General features: G+C 33.6%; 2 long non-coding RNA genes across 2 annotated transcripts; one reads left to right on the top strand and one right to left on the bottom strand.

Annotated features, from left to right (window-relative positions):
* Positions 1,853-7,636, bottom strand: LOC108660789. Its single transcript, XR_001926478.1, has 3 exons — positions 7,053-7,636; positions 5,293-5,345; positions 1,853-2,453 (listed from the first exon to the last, which is right to left on the bottom strand). It is a non-coding gene; the product is annotated as an uncharacterized LOC108660789 (long non-coding RNA).
* Positions 10,320-11,597, top strand: LOC108660813. Its single transcript, XR_001926505.1, has 3 exons — positions 10,320-10,357; positions 10,501-10,584; positions 11,450-11,597. It is a non-coding gene; the product is annotated as an uncharacterized LOC108660813 (long non-coding RNA).

The raw sequence follows: 15,204 nt of genomic DNA, 5'->3' as shown, positions 1-15,204 counted from the left end.
CCTTGGTTTGAGCAAGCACCAAATCTTGAGTTAAAGCCACTATAACCTTATCTTAGGAGGAGGCTACTTTCACACCTCAAGTTTTTTCCATGTAAACTAAAACATTCGTAAAGGGTGAAGGAAGACCTCAACCAAAGTCAAGCTATTGACTATAAAGAAGTGCTTCTTGTGAGGCAACCCAAGCTTTCGAAACTTATATTTTTTTTCTTTCTTTTCAGTTGTTTTTATTTTATTTTATTTATTTTTCTATAATAATCTCTATTTATTTATTTTTAGTAAAAAAAATCCTTCCACAAGTGATAATGAGGAAGATGATCATAAGGAAGAAGAGGAAGATTAGAGCTTCTCTACATTCATCTAACTACGACATGTAAGATGCACTTGTTGTTTTATATCATTACATTTCTTAGCTTATTGTCTTTTGGAAGGAGCTACTTCTACAGTCAGTTTTGGTAAGTGGTCATATGGCATCTATTAGGTGTTAGCCTTTCTACATTGAGTCATACTCCATTGGATTTGGTTTGATGGTTCAGTCTTCATATTTGACTGTTATGGATTTTGACTTTGTTTATATCATGTAATAATTGATATTATGGATGATTGCCACAAGATGTATTATACTTAGATTATTATGTATGTTGCTTCCACATTATGAGCACATGAGTGTGTTAGATTGAAATGACATTTCTATTACATGATATAATCATGCTAATTTTTGTTTACATATGACTCAATGGTGATGGTTCCCATAAAGCTCATATGGTTATTGGTTTATTATTCATCATTAAGCTTACTTGGTTTAAGAAGGTCACTCCCATCGATACCCTTACACCAGTCATGTTTGGAATTTGGCTCATGACATTTAGGGTTTTAGCAACATTCTCTTAGGGATTCAGTAGGATTTTAGTTTGGATGGCTATTGAAAAAACAAGAAAAAGAAAGTGGAAAAGGTTTCGGGGAAAATTTAAAATGTTTTAATTTTTAATTTCAATGGAAAAAAAAAGGAAGATGGAGTTAGAAAGAGGTAAAAAAAATAAATGAAAGTTGTTGTTGTTGAATTTTCACACAAGTGCATGTGATCGTAAACAAGTAATATAGTAGAAGCAGAGTATCATTCCCATAGGGATTTGTTTTTCAATTTTCACTAAGGATTAATATTTTATAATAAATTAATCTTATTTAAGTAATTAAAAATTAAAGAAAAACTAATTAACAATGAAATTAAAATAAATACTAAAATACTAGTAGCAATTAAATATAATTAAGAAAGGCAATAGTCTAAAGACTTAGGATTATGGTTTCACTTAACATTTCATTTGATACCAACTTCTCTCATTATTTACCTTGATGAGTCGTTTTGCTAACCTAGGATCCAAGACTATGTACAAGTCTTCGTCAAGATGCTTGCACAAATATCTAACTTAATTAGTTCACTATATGTTTATAGGAATCAATTAAATTTAGTTCATTAAACTAGTGTCCTAATTTGGCTGTGTATTTCAATTGACATAAGTCTACCCAAATCGCTAATTAGATCACCTACGTGACGTGAATATACACTATTCAAATTTTTATCTTACCTAAAATCTTTCTATCGAGTTATTAGATTCACAAATCAATTAATTGTTGATAAGGCAATTAAAAGCATTAAGAACAGATTTGAATAAGCAAAACTATACCCATTCATGACAAATAAAAAAGAAACAAATATTTAGGCTACATGTTGAAATCCACCATAATCCTAAAAAAAAAATTTAACTCTTAATATTCAAATAAAATATCATCTAAAGAAATTTAACCATGAATCCAAGTCAAAGAAAATAAAAGAACCACAAAAATAGAGAAATAAACTAATAATTGAAGCTTTTGATCTTGAATCTTTCTTCAATTCTCTTGCTTTCTTACTTTATTCTTGGCTCCAAATCTTCAGAATAGCTGCTGCCCCCTTCTCTCCTATATAAAAGTCCCTTAAATATGTGCAAGGTGCCTTAATTTCGAATTTACCGTCAAACATTTTATTTTTGGAAACTAGTGTGGCATCGCGACATTGTGGCTGTCATTGGTGGTGTCGCAGGGCTCTGGTCTCGGGCCAAAATATGGTGCATCTAAACTGTCTAGTGCTACTGCCACGATCTTCCCAATGCTGTGGCCTTAGCTCCCTCAGTATCGCGGCCATGAATAACTCAGAGCCGTGGCCTCCAATCAACATGCTGTGCAAAACTACAACTGTCCATTGTCTTCCAACTCAATTTTCACCTTGATCAAATCTGAACTAGATGGAGTGGTAAACATAAAGGTTGTAGCCTGTTCTTTTATCTTTCCAATGGATTAATAATCTTATCAATTGAACTTTTGTGTCTTAAGTTATCCTTGGAAAACTGCCACATGTACGAATGAAGCCTTTACCATAGTTTTGCGATTTCAACTCAAATGCACCTTTCTTATCAAATATCCTACATAATACCATGAGAGACATTGACAATAACCCTTCTTTTTAAAGTAAATTAAAGAAAAATAAAGTAAAATTGAACTAAAATAACTTAAATTAACTACTCAACATGTACTTAACACGTAATCTAACTTAAACTAGAAAAACACTTAAAATACTAAAATTCGAACCTAAAATCTAAAAAATCTAGCTACTTAAGCCCCCAAAATATGTCAAAATAACTCTATATAATAGAGTTATCACATCCCTAAACTTAAGATTTTGCTAGTCCTCAGGCAAAACATAGAACAAAATTCAATAACTTAAACAACGAAAACATTTAACCAGAATTAAATTGCACTATTTAATTCATCACCTTTAATATCCTTAAAAGTTAATCCATATTCATAACTCTAAGCAACATACAAATATTATTCAAGTTTATGTTTCAATTAAAATGCAAGCTTATTGTTAAGTGAATTTTTGTGTGTGTGTGTGTGCGCAATCTTTTCACCTAGAACATTGTACAATCTAGATAAGTTTATATATTTGCCAAATTCAAATAAGTGATTAAATTTCGTAAGTTTACTTTTCATCTTCTCTCCACTAATGTAGATTAACACTAAATTAAGGATCAATAGGACTTTAATTAGCTTGTAATGTATAGCTAGGGTTAAGGTTGGATATAGGATAATGTATAGCCCAAATCACCCTCAATCTAGGACCTATTCAGAACTTTATTTTCTTTTGTCTAGTATATCCCTTTTTCATCAAAAGTTTCTTTTGTTCAACACTACATTCTTTTTTTTTTCTTCTTTTTCTCTCATTTCTTTTTTTCAATTTCACACCCCTAAACTTAGTTTTTTTATTGGATAATGAGATGAATACAATCATATTTTTGAACTTTTCATTAATTTTCATCGTTACAACCTTTTTCACTACCTAGCTCATAACATCCCTAAATTGACTTACATACTTAGGAATGAGGGATGCAAGAATTGTTGGAAATATCAATATAAGGGTCTAGGCTAAAAATTAAGTGTTCAAACAAAGAAAATGTGTCATTCGGCTCAAAGGGGGAAACTAAGGATAAATTATGTAAAGGAAGGCAACAAAAGGCTCAATTGGTCTAAAAATGGCCTAAATCATTTCAAAGGATAAACTATGTATTGTTAGCTTTAAAATTTTTATAGTTTTGATTATGACAAAATGATCAAATTTGCTTGAATATTATTTGAGTAATCTTTGACAAATTCTTGAAAGGATTTAACTCCCATACGTTTGTTCTTACATAGACACAAGCTTGACTCTTTAAGTTATTGAACTATATCTATAAGCTTGTATGACTTAAGTATATGAGTGCTTATGATTCCTATTCATTAAAGTTTGATTTAAAGATTAAAGAAAAATCTAGATGCACTCATTAAGGGGAAGTTTTGAATATTTTTTTTAATGATGGCAAGAAAAGAGAGAAGGAAAAGTAAGTTAAATTGAGTGTGATAGGTTTCCATGTTTAATTTATGTGTGTGATGCTTAGTTAGGATTTTATTGAATATTATGTGCTAATTATTATGGATATTTAATATATCTTGCTTAGCTACTGTGGGCATTGTATATCTTGTTTAGCTGTTATGGATATGATAAATAGTTTATTACAAATCTTTAAAGAAAACTAGATGCATTGACTAAGGGGGAGCAACTCATTATGCATAAAGATTTGAAGCATTCATATTGAACATAGACATTGCATTATTAATCTTGGAGCGTTTTGTGATAATAAAAAATAACAGATAGAGAATTTTGACTCTATATGTTTTTGATGATAGCAAAATATTCCCATTCATTTGTGTCTAACATTTTTACCTAAGTTGCAGGACAAAAAGTCATATGGAAATAATAAATCAATCTTCCAATTGTGCCTATCAAAGAACATGAAAATAAAGAAAAACGTTTGATCAACAAAAAGGAAGCTTATTGGTGAAACAAGGAAGAATGTTTGTTGACCAAGTTTCAAATTAGAGGAATAACGGGCTGAAAAGTTTAAGAAATAGAACCAACTTAGTTGACCAAGTCAGTCGACTAACTACTCTCTATCAGAATCTGCAACTTGAAACAGAACCAACTTAGTCGACCAAGTCAGTCAACTAAGAGCTTTTTATCTGTAATTTGAACCAGAGCACTACAAGACAGATTAATGGCTAGAATTCATCCTCAATTATTTCCAATGGCCATAAATTGTCAAATTACCATCAGAGTTGTTTCTTCAAGGATAAAAGGGTCTTCCAATGGTTAGAAATCAATTTTTCGAGAGAATTGAAGGCTTTCAAGAGATATAAAGCTGAAAAACTAGAAAATCTTCACTGCACCTTACTACACTTAAACGCCAATCTTTGTAATAGTGTTCAACACTTCATCTTGTACCATCTAGATCAAGTAAGTGATCATAGGTACTTCTTTATTTCTTTTCTTCTTGTACACTTAGAGTGAGCGAGTCACTCTAAGGGATTTATTCAAGCTTGGATTGCTTGTGTCACAGCCCAATTTCCTAGCCATGATCGACGAAAGGACCCAATAGGCACAGCCCATTAGGCCTAAGCAAGTCTCTCTATATGCACTTGTATATTAGTCCATCTATCTATCATATTTCTTTAAGATCTATACTTCATAGTGTTCAAATGTCAATTTCTTCAAATGCAATTCATAGAACCCAAGTGGATGCTCACATTGGCATCGTAGTTCGAAATATACATAGATAGTCTATCCAATGTATTTTATCAATTCACATTGAGCATATACAATGACCTGGACCGTCAGCGGAGTGACTCTAGATGGAGAATATGACTACTGAATACCAGGATACCTACCGAAAGATGGGCGTACATGGGCACCTCAATCTACGTCCCAACCACCCTTGAATCTAAAAACATGAAGTTGAAAACGTGAGTATAAACTCAGTGAGTGAACATAAGAAATGAGCAAGCAACGTTAAGGAAGGTTTAGAAATCCTGAAGCACTTAAGTTCAAAATAATGCAATTTAGTTTATTTCTATTTAAAAACCCCTCATTCAAACCCTTAGTCGTTATGTCACTTGATGACGAAAGACTCATGAACAACAAAGAAGTTGAGAAGTGAAAACTTTAGTAAAATTCAAGCAAGTCAAGCATAATAGATTGACTCTCACTGCAACGAAAAGGCATTCTCGCTACAACGAAATTTTGGCCAGATAAAATCCAAGGGGCTTTCACTGCCACCGGGAAAATCCACACTCATGCCACATTAAACATTAAATTGAACACATTGACAATACTCAAGTTTCCAACAGACAGTGCAATCACATATTATATCCAAACATCTCTATATAGTAAATATATATATAAGCACATACACCATCATCTCACTTAGCTTATGTGCATCCCTCCACATCGTGCACATAGCCGAACACCCCGTCTCACCCAGCTCATGTGCATCCCCCCACATCGTGCACATAGCCAGAGTCATCGTGTGCATCCCCCCACATCGTGCACAAGCAATATCATCATCCATCTCCCTCACCACTGTCATCACCGGCAGGTGTGCACTTACCCCGCACATGCACGGTTGCATTTTGTCACACAATGTATAATTTATGACATAGTATATATACATATATATACACACACATCAATATTATACAGAAACACATGGATTCATCACACTATCCATTTTATAACATAAAAACATTTCATAAGGGCTTGTTCTCGTGCGAGTTTTTGAAGGAACACCACTAAAACATTTTAGAGGAGTCAATCTAACATAACTGTATATATCCCAAAACATTTTAATGCAAGTTCACTCACTTGGCAACAACGAGATTTTAAGTCATTATTTGTTCGGAGGTGTCTCTAACTATTTTCACTGGCCGATCACTCGTTATTTACTTTGACACGCCACCATAGTGCTCTAACCTTACCTTTGCATTTCCTAACAATAATACAAACTCAATTTATTTAATTATATACGTATATGGGCAGTACTTCAATCAATTAATGCTTACTCAAATTTATATTTTTCACCTTATCATGAAACCATCATCAATTAACTCACATTTTAATACATTTTTACTCAAATTACTTATATCCGTTGCTTATGTAATTCTTTAGATTATATCACCGGTAATTTATTTATGATGTCACATGCCTACTTCAACCTTTCTAAATAATTTTCGCCCAAATCCATCTTATATTTTTGCAATATTAACTATATTTATGATAACCACAGTCATTTCAAATCTATCCAATTATTTTTCAATTTCAATCCACATTATTCATCCTTATTTCTTCCAAATATTATACCATTCAACTTAACATTTTCAACTAACTTGTGCAAATAAATTCCTCTGACAATAATAATTCTTCACAACGAATCATTTAAAATTTCTTAACTACACTTGAGTACTATTCATCAATTTCCTATTTTCTTCTTTGCTTTGTCCTATGAGACATCATAAAAGAATTTTTAAATATTGTATTAAAGTAATTTAAATTTAATTCATATCACTAATAACCAAGATTTAACTAAACAAGTGGGCTAGCCCCAAATAGTCCAACTTCATAACAAGCCCAATAAAAGCAACGAAACTTTTACCTGTTTGGGCTAGGTTGGCTCAAGCCCAAGTCTCCACCTTTATTCCCTTTTGAACTTTTCTTTCTTTGTTGCCATTGGGCCTTTTCCATGGGCTCTTCCCGTTTCTTCCTATTGGGCCATGCCCATTCTTTTCTCATTGGGCTATGCCCACTCTCTCCTCTTTGTTTTTTTTTATACTCTCTCACCAGCTCTCTCTTTCTCTCTCTCTCTCTCTCTACAGTCGACTTCCTCTCCCTTTCTTTTAACCTTAAAATTTTCTTTTCTTTTTTCCCTTGCTAACCGGCCTCCCGATTGGATTTCCCTTTTTACCGGTTAGCACCAAAACCCAATTCTCTCTTTTGTTTGCCAAAACCGGATCTCCTCACTACTACCCAAACAACTCGAGCTCTCACTTCCTCTACCAGCTCCAAAAGATCAAACCTTTCCCCTCTAGAAAATACCCAAATCGGAGCTAAAAAAATTAAACTCTTACCTCTCTCATTTTGTACATATATATTTTCTTTCTTTCCTTTTTTTTTAGCTTTCCCCTTTCTCTCTTTCTCTCTTTCTTCTTCGTTTCTTTCTTCTTCTGCAAATGGCTTCCTCTCCTCTCTATTCCTCGCAGCTAGTGACTCCCCAAAATCGAAGCTTCCTTTTACAATTTAAACCAAAATCCTTAAAAAAAAACTTTCCTCTCCTTGCCGTTGATATCAATGGAGTCAAGATAAGTATGCACTCTTTGCATGCCAAGTGGCAGCCAATATGGGATGCCGTCTATCCCAAAGAAGCATAAAAAAAATATGCACCCCTATCTTGAAAAAAAGAGTTGTTGTTGGTCCCTAGATGGCTTGGATAAAATATTACTTTTTTATGCAAATATTGTCTTCTTTTGTCATTGTTATTAACGCCATCTTCATTGGTTGGCTTAGGCATGCCTTACATTTCAACATTTCATTATGAGATGGTTGGCCATGAAGGACAAAAAAAAAAAAAAGAGTCAAAGCTTCCTTTGAAAGCTATGACCAAATTTTGTATGAAATTATCGTTTTACCCTCTAAGTTTTTCCCTTTTTAGTTTAATCCTCCCAATACTCATTTAACTCCAATTTTCTTCTATTATCTTTTTCTACACATGTACAAATAAGGTATAAAATTTATACTCCAACGCGGTGTCCCCATAATGTTTAAAATATTTATTTAGCCGCACTATCTTTACTTAATAAAGACACGCGTCCCCATTAACATCATTTTTCTTTGAAATTTTTCTCATTCTTCTTCTCCCCCACTTAGATTGACCACATACTTCTTCTTCACGAAAAATTTCGATACTGAATAAAATATTAATATTTTAATATTATTTTATTTCAAAAATTTTCTCGGGTCTCCTTGGTACCCAAAATACCTTATTGTGCTTCAATTCACTTCCGAATCACTTTTTATCTTGTAAATTCTTCTCGATAAAAGTATTATTATTTTGTTGTTATTTCCTCGTGTGCGAAATATTTTATCCCAAACTATTCTTTTCATGTTTCATCACTTTTAAACATTATAATTAACCTCAATTGGCATCCGATAAGCTTTAGTAGTCACCACTTCAAAGTACGGGGTATTACAGTCTCCCCCACTTAAATAGAATTCGTCCTCGAATTCACGTCGGTGTCGAGTTATCAATCTCACTCTATGATCTTATTCCATTTCTCCTTTATAGGGAATTTCAATTTATTCACTTCATTCACCTCCAATTCAACTTGAATACTTCACTTATGTCTATTATTATCCTTTAGAATTTGATCAGCAGTACCCTTCACAACCATGATCTCTTATATTGAGACACCAAGCATGCCTCTATCACTATCATTAAATTTAAACCATAATCCCATCTCAATCATACCGATTTCAATCACATATTATACTTACTTATGTATACTTAAATCACCATTTTATTATTCCGCTCCTTGCCAAACTCCTCAATATTGATTCATTCATCTTAACCCCATACGTTATTATGTAGCCTACAACATTATAAACATGCCATATTCATTTCTATACATGGTCTCAACGTTGAGGAAGGTTAATGCCTTCAATTATTCTGTCAAGCCCGACTCTACAATATGTTTATTATGCCATTCTTACATAAGAATGCATGTTTGTTTACTTGGGTACCTCAAAAATCGTTATAGGACGGTATTGTACCAAACGATACAATTAAGTTGAATTAAGCCTCAAACTAGTTCAAATAGAGATTTTAAGATGAAATTGAGAATTTTAAAACCCCAGAATGACTTAAAATGGTGATTCAGAGTTCAATGGCCGATTTGGAGTCAAATTGGAATTTTCATGACTTAGGGGTAAAATGGTCATTTTGCCACCCGAGGTTAAGATGTGAGTGTTGGCTGGAATTTTTGACTAAGATTGATCATTGGGAGTATAATTTGAGTTTGAGAAGTGAAGAATTTTAAATTCGACATTTTTTCGAGCATAAGGGTATTTAGTCATTTGCCACCCCAGGGGCAAATTTGTAATTTTACACCACCTAACACTTGTCCAGCACATGAATTTTACCCAATATTATCATGGATAATTGAAGAAATTTAAGTGGTGGAGAGAGATTGCTTAATGGCTAAGTATGACACATGGACCAATGGAATGCTGACATATGTCAAAATCTCATCCATTCATTATTTTCCTTATAAATTAGCACAAAATCAGCCCATTTCTCATTCATATGGCCAGCCAAAGAAGAACAAAGGAAGAAAAGAAAGAACAAGAACCCTAGGTGGAGAATTTCAAGAGAAAAAGTGTGGAAAATCAACGAAAACAAGTGAAAAAGGTAGGATTTCTCAATTTAAACTTGAAATCTATTTTCCTTAAGCATTTCTCCTTATTTTTCATGGTTAAATTTCATGTTTTCATGGTGAATTCATGGCTAGCCGAATGGGTATGGAGAGACAATGATGTTGGATTGATTTGATTTCAAGTTATGTTAGTGTTTTTAGTTAGTTTACCATGTCTATAAGCAAAACAACAAGAAAAGAATTCATTTTCCCCATCACCTATCAATGGCCGAACCTACCTTGTATTGAGTGAGGATAAATTTGATTTTTTATTTTAAGAGAATTGGTTAGAAAATGATGAATTATGGTGTGAAAAAGTAATAGGAAAAAACCACAGTGTTAATGCACCATTATTGACCGAAAATTGTAAGAAGAAAAATGAAGATGGTTTTACCAAATTTTAGGTTATTTGACTTGTGTTTGGTGAATTAAGGTATTGGAAAAGAAATGGAGCAATTTGGAGCTAAATTGGACGCGTTGGCCAATTAATCAGGTGATAAGACGAATTAGGCCAATACTGGGTTTAGATGGTTACTTGTGCATTTTGCATTTCATATCATACATTAGTAGTTTAAATTAGTTTAATTTCGATTTAGTATCAATGTAGTAAGTTTCTCGATTTTGTACTATGTCAAGGTGGTGAGTCCTCTGATAAAGGCAAGAAAATTGCATCCGAGGATCAGTAGTCAGAGTACTTAGAAAATTCGCACTCTAGACATTGTGAGTAACCTTACTATCGTCTTAATTATCTAGAGTGGTTTTTATCCGATTTTGTGATTTTATGAAAAATGAGTTTAAATGGTAAATTTTTAGGTTTTATAAACAAAAATGTGTTTAAATAAAATGATTTCATAAAATTGTTCTGAAATTGAATGATGGCTTTGCAAATAGAGTAATTAAAGACCATTTGATGTATTGTGAATTTATGGTTCTAATTGATTGGCTTATGACAAAATTGGCATGAATGGCTGAATTGGTATTTGTGTTGAAATGTGTAAATTGTTGTTTGCCTTGAAAAGCTGGATAATGATAAAATTGCCATATCATGTTGTTGAATTTTTATTGTATGGTGGGTTTAGCTTGCTGTAGTGGGCTGGTTTTGTGGACCAACCTATTAGAGGGGCACGAAACCTGGTCATATATATGTACCTCAATTGGAGAGGCGCGTAGGGTAACTTCTGATGTCAAACTTTAGAGTTCACTTCACACCCAACCACCACGTGAGGGGAACTTGGCCAATGCCAAGGAACGACTATGTTTTCAAAATAAAAACATGATTATGCGTACATAACTTTTTAACAGCCTTGGCGGACTCGGTTAGGATAGCCTTCGATCAAGGCATCCCAGATAACTGGGTATGGGAATGGTTTTGGCACGAGCCAAATTAAGAAATTCATAAGCCATATTGATTACTCGATTTATATGAATTGATTTTATTTGGTTGAAACAAGTTAAAAGGTGATGAATTACAGTATGTTAAACTATTTTATCTGTCTCCATTTACTTGACTTTAGATATTTTAGATGGTATTTGTTTACTCACTAGGATTATATAATCTCACCACCCTCCTTTCCACCAATTTCAGGCTCAGGATAGTCTATAGATAGCTGATTTCATCGAGGACCACCATTGGATTTGCATCTTCCAAACTTTAGGTTTACAATCTTTCTTACTTTTGGTTATTCAAGGGCTCACTTGTTACTGTAAATTAAAATAAATACTCTAGCTTACTATATTACAATATATTTGATTTTATTTTGCTTTTACGTTATAAAAATTATTTATGCAATGTTTTAAAAATATTGTTTTATGAGAAACTTGAGTATTTTATTCAATATTTTTATTTTATTCTAATAATCATAATTTCATTTTAAACGAATGTTTTAGACATCCAAATTTATTTTTGATTATGAAATATGTGTTTTGCACCCACATGCTACATTTTTAGCGGATTTTGAGATTTTTGAGAAAAAATGACCAAAATACCTCTGTGAGAAAAAAATTATTTTTCTATTGTTTTGATTTGGAATTAGTTTATAATATCTCAAAACATAATTTTAGTGACTAATACTCACAGAGGAAGCGAGAAAAACCGATGTTAAGCCTTGCAAGGTTTTGATTGACATTCCGGGTAATGAATGCCTATCGGGACGTCGCAGCGGTTGTCACGGGCTCGATGGTAGTTCCGGGTCTTAACATATTCCCACATACTTCAGGTTTATCTTGCATTTACGCCACATACTTCGATTATTCATAGCATTCTTTAGTCTCAATCCTCTGACTATTTTCCAAAATTTCTTATATCATCATAGTTCAACTTCTAATGGGACTTCTTGTTGTTATACCATGTATGCAACTCATCAAATACATAAAGTTCAAATCTCAAATTATTGAGAACAATTTTTCACCTCAGTTGATCAAGTCATCAATTTCACATGAACGGTATGTACATGCATTTTCAAATGTCAACGTTCCTCGTTAGGAATAGGGATCCATGTGTTCGCGTGCCTTGGACTACGTTTCCCTTTATTCATCCCCATCCCTATTCAAGATTCAATATAAAAATCCTCATAGTGCATGTCAACATTCTTGTTATGCCTACACATAACTTGATATCGTTTATATCATTTCCAGTTATATGCTTGAGTTTCATCATACTATATATCCGTGCATCATAATGTCATTAATCACATCTCACTTACTAAATGTCATTTTCATTAAATTGCAGTTTAGTATCCGCATATGCTTTATAATCTTGTTGATCTCTCAAGGGTGGGTTCATCTTTATTAGATCATTGCATGTTATGCAATACCACAATCCCTAAAGTCATCCTTATTTCTCAATTATTCTTCATACCTCTAACCTATATATATATATATATTATCCTTGTTGCATTTCGACTTTAATGAGTCACCTAAAACTTAGACTCATTTGAATCGTGCATGCCTCAAGCATTTTCGAATTTCAATTTCCATACTACATTAAGAAGTTTTCATTATTGGACTTCATTATCCAGATTATCTTCAATCATCCTTTGTTCCATTCTTCCATACTAATGTGACATCATTCCCCCTAGACCAATCTGCAGTTTGTACTTGAAATTGTAAGACTTAAAACGAGGTCCTCCTCAAGTACTTTTTAATGTCAATACGAACCTCACTTTCAGCTAACGGCTTTCCCTTTATAACCACATAACTTAATGCTTGCTTTCACAAGATCCATAGCAAAACTCCTCTTGAGTATTTCCTTGGGGATACCTATCTTAAACTCATGTCTCACCACATGTGATTACTTAACTCGTGACTTAGCCATTAGGCTCCTCAGTAAGTTTTAAAAATCCCACATTTTATACTTGCCGTGTATGATTAGTAATTCCTTCTCGAAGATATTTGTGCATTCTTGAAACACTTAGTCTCTTATTTACTCCTTAACATCCCAAGCATATCGTTCTATAGACATGCACCTATTCTTAAAGATATATAAATAAATACTCGTCCATTCAATCCCCAATTCATCTTCATAGATTTCCAGTGTGCCACACAATTGGCCTTGTGGTTTTACTAACCCTCCCCATTTAGCTAAGTCAATATTTTTCAAACTCATTTTATCCTTTAACACCTATCTTCAACCAATAAGTCTCACCTTAGGACAATCTTTCCATATTGTGCAGCAAATTCTCAACATATAATAGCACACACAAAATTTTTTTCACCATGTATGACATTCCACAATTTCTTAACATTCACAATTAATTGTCTTTCTTGTCTTGTAACTCAAATAGTTTTGTTGACTTTCAGTATAAAATGACCATGAAAATAGTTCATCTTTCTCCACGCTCTACATTCATAATATTTATTAAATCAAGGATTCACCTTCTCCCAAGTTCCACAATTTGTCTCCCTTAGTCTATATTTGTGCCCAATTATCATCTTATAATATCATGACATCATTTTGTAGTTCCCTCCATACTTAAATTTTATAATCCTTGAATTTAATCACATCATCCATTCCAAACATCACCTATACCCTCATTGATTTCTCCCATATCCTTCCGAATTGTAACTGTAACTGGGATTTCAATTTCCACCTTTCCACGATTAACCAGTAATCATTTATCAGGTTTCGTAGTTGTTTGTACCATTAATAACTTTCTACGTCAATCCTTAATAATTATCTAAGGCAACCAACCACGCCACTAAGGTGAATATCCTTTCTCGATAATTATATTGCTAGTTTACCTCTGTCATACCCAAAAGATTCCCATACACATCCAGTCATTTAAACAGCTGCTTTATAATCCGTTTGAGTCATACGAAATAAAAGCTAACTCTCAACTCCTTTGTACATATAACTACTATTATTATTCTTACACCGCATCTGCCTAGACTTAAAGTGATACGAACTTCAACGAAAATATTAAGTGTCTTTAGGATCCTCGTCACCTTGATCTGGGCACATCGACGGATCCTCTTCAGGGTCTTTCTCTTCCTCTTAAGATTTTCTCATTTTTTCCTCAATCCAAGCTTGCTGTATTCTCCTGCATTCATCACTACTCACAGGTACGACGCTTATTCCACATCCAGGAGGAAAGTGTCGAACAACGGATACCTTCCTAAGACAAATATCTCTTTTTGCAATTTTCTCTTCTGTCTTTTTCTTATACCATTCCTGCAGTAATTTGTTCACGTATCCCAAAGTACCAGAGCTATTCTTAATTGCAAGGCTTTCACTACTTTCGAGACCTTTCCCTTTACAAGACACTATTTCCACTCCTAGTGGGACCTGTTCATTAGAAAGTCAGAGTGGATTACTAGCCACGCTTTCAACCTTTAGCTCGTAATGACTCCAAGCAGTGGAGTCCGTCTATCCTTTTTCAACATTAGGGGACCTTTCCAGTTTCTTACCGCCGCTGCTCATGTTGTGTCACAGAGGCACCTCAAACCTGTATACAAATGAGCATTAATTCTTAACCTTGTAGTACTAAGACAAAGGTAGGTTTCTAGATGAAAAAGAGTTCATGTAGCCTCATTTCCTTGATTCGTGTTGCGCACCCACAAACCAAGAACAGAACTCTACACTAACTCTAACAACTCCGCTAACAAACACAAAGAATCTTAGGACTTAGTTAAACCTAGAGCTCTGATACCAAGTTTGTCACAGCCCAATTTTCGAGCCATGACTGGCGCAAGGACCCAATAGGCACAGCCCACTAGGCCTAAGCAAGCGTCTCTCTATATGCACTTGTATATTAGTCCATCTATCTATCATATTTCTCTAAGATCTATACTTAATAGTGTTCAAATGTCAATTTCTTCAAATGCAATTCATAGAACCCAAGT

Source organism: Theobroma cacao, chromosome 2 (assembly GCF_000208745.1).
Source record: "Theobroma cacao cultivar B97-61/B2 chromosome 2, Criollo_cocoa_genome_V2, whole genome shotgun sequence".
Classification (NCBI taxonomy): Eukaryota; Viridiplantae; Streptophyta; class Magnoliopsida; order Malvales; family Malvaceae; genus Theobroma; species Theobroma cacao.
The sequence above is the reverse complement of the archived record's forward strand: the minus strand, read 5'-3'. Positions and strand labels throughout refer to the sequence as shown.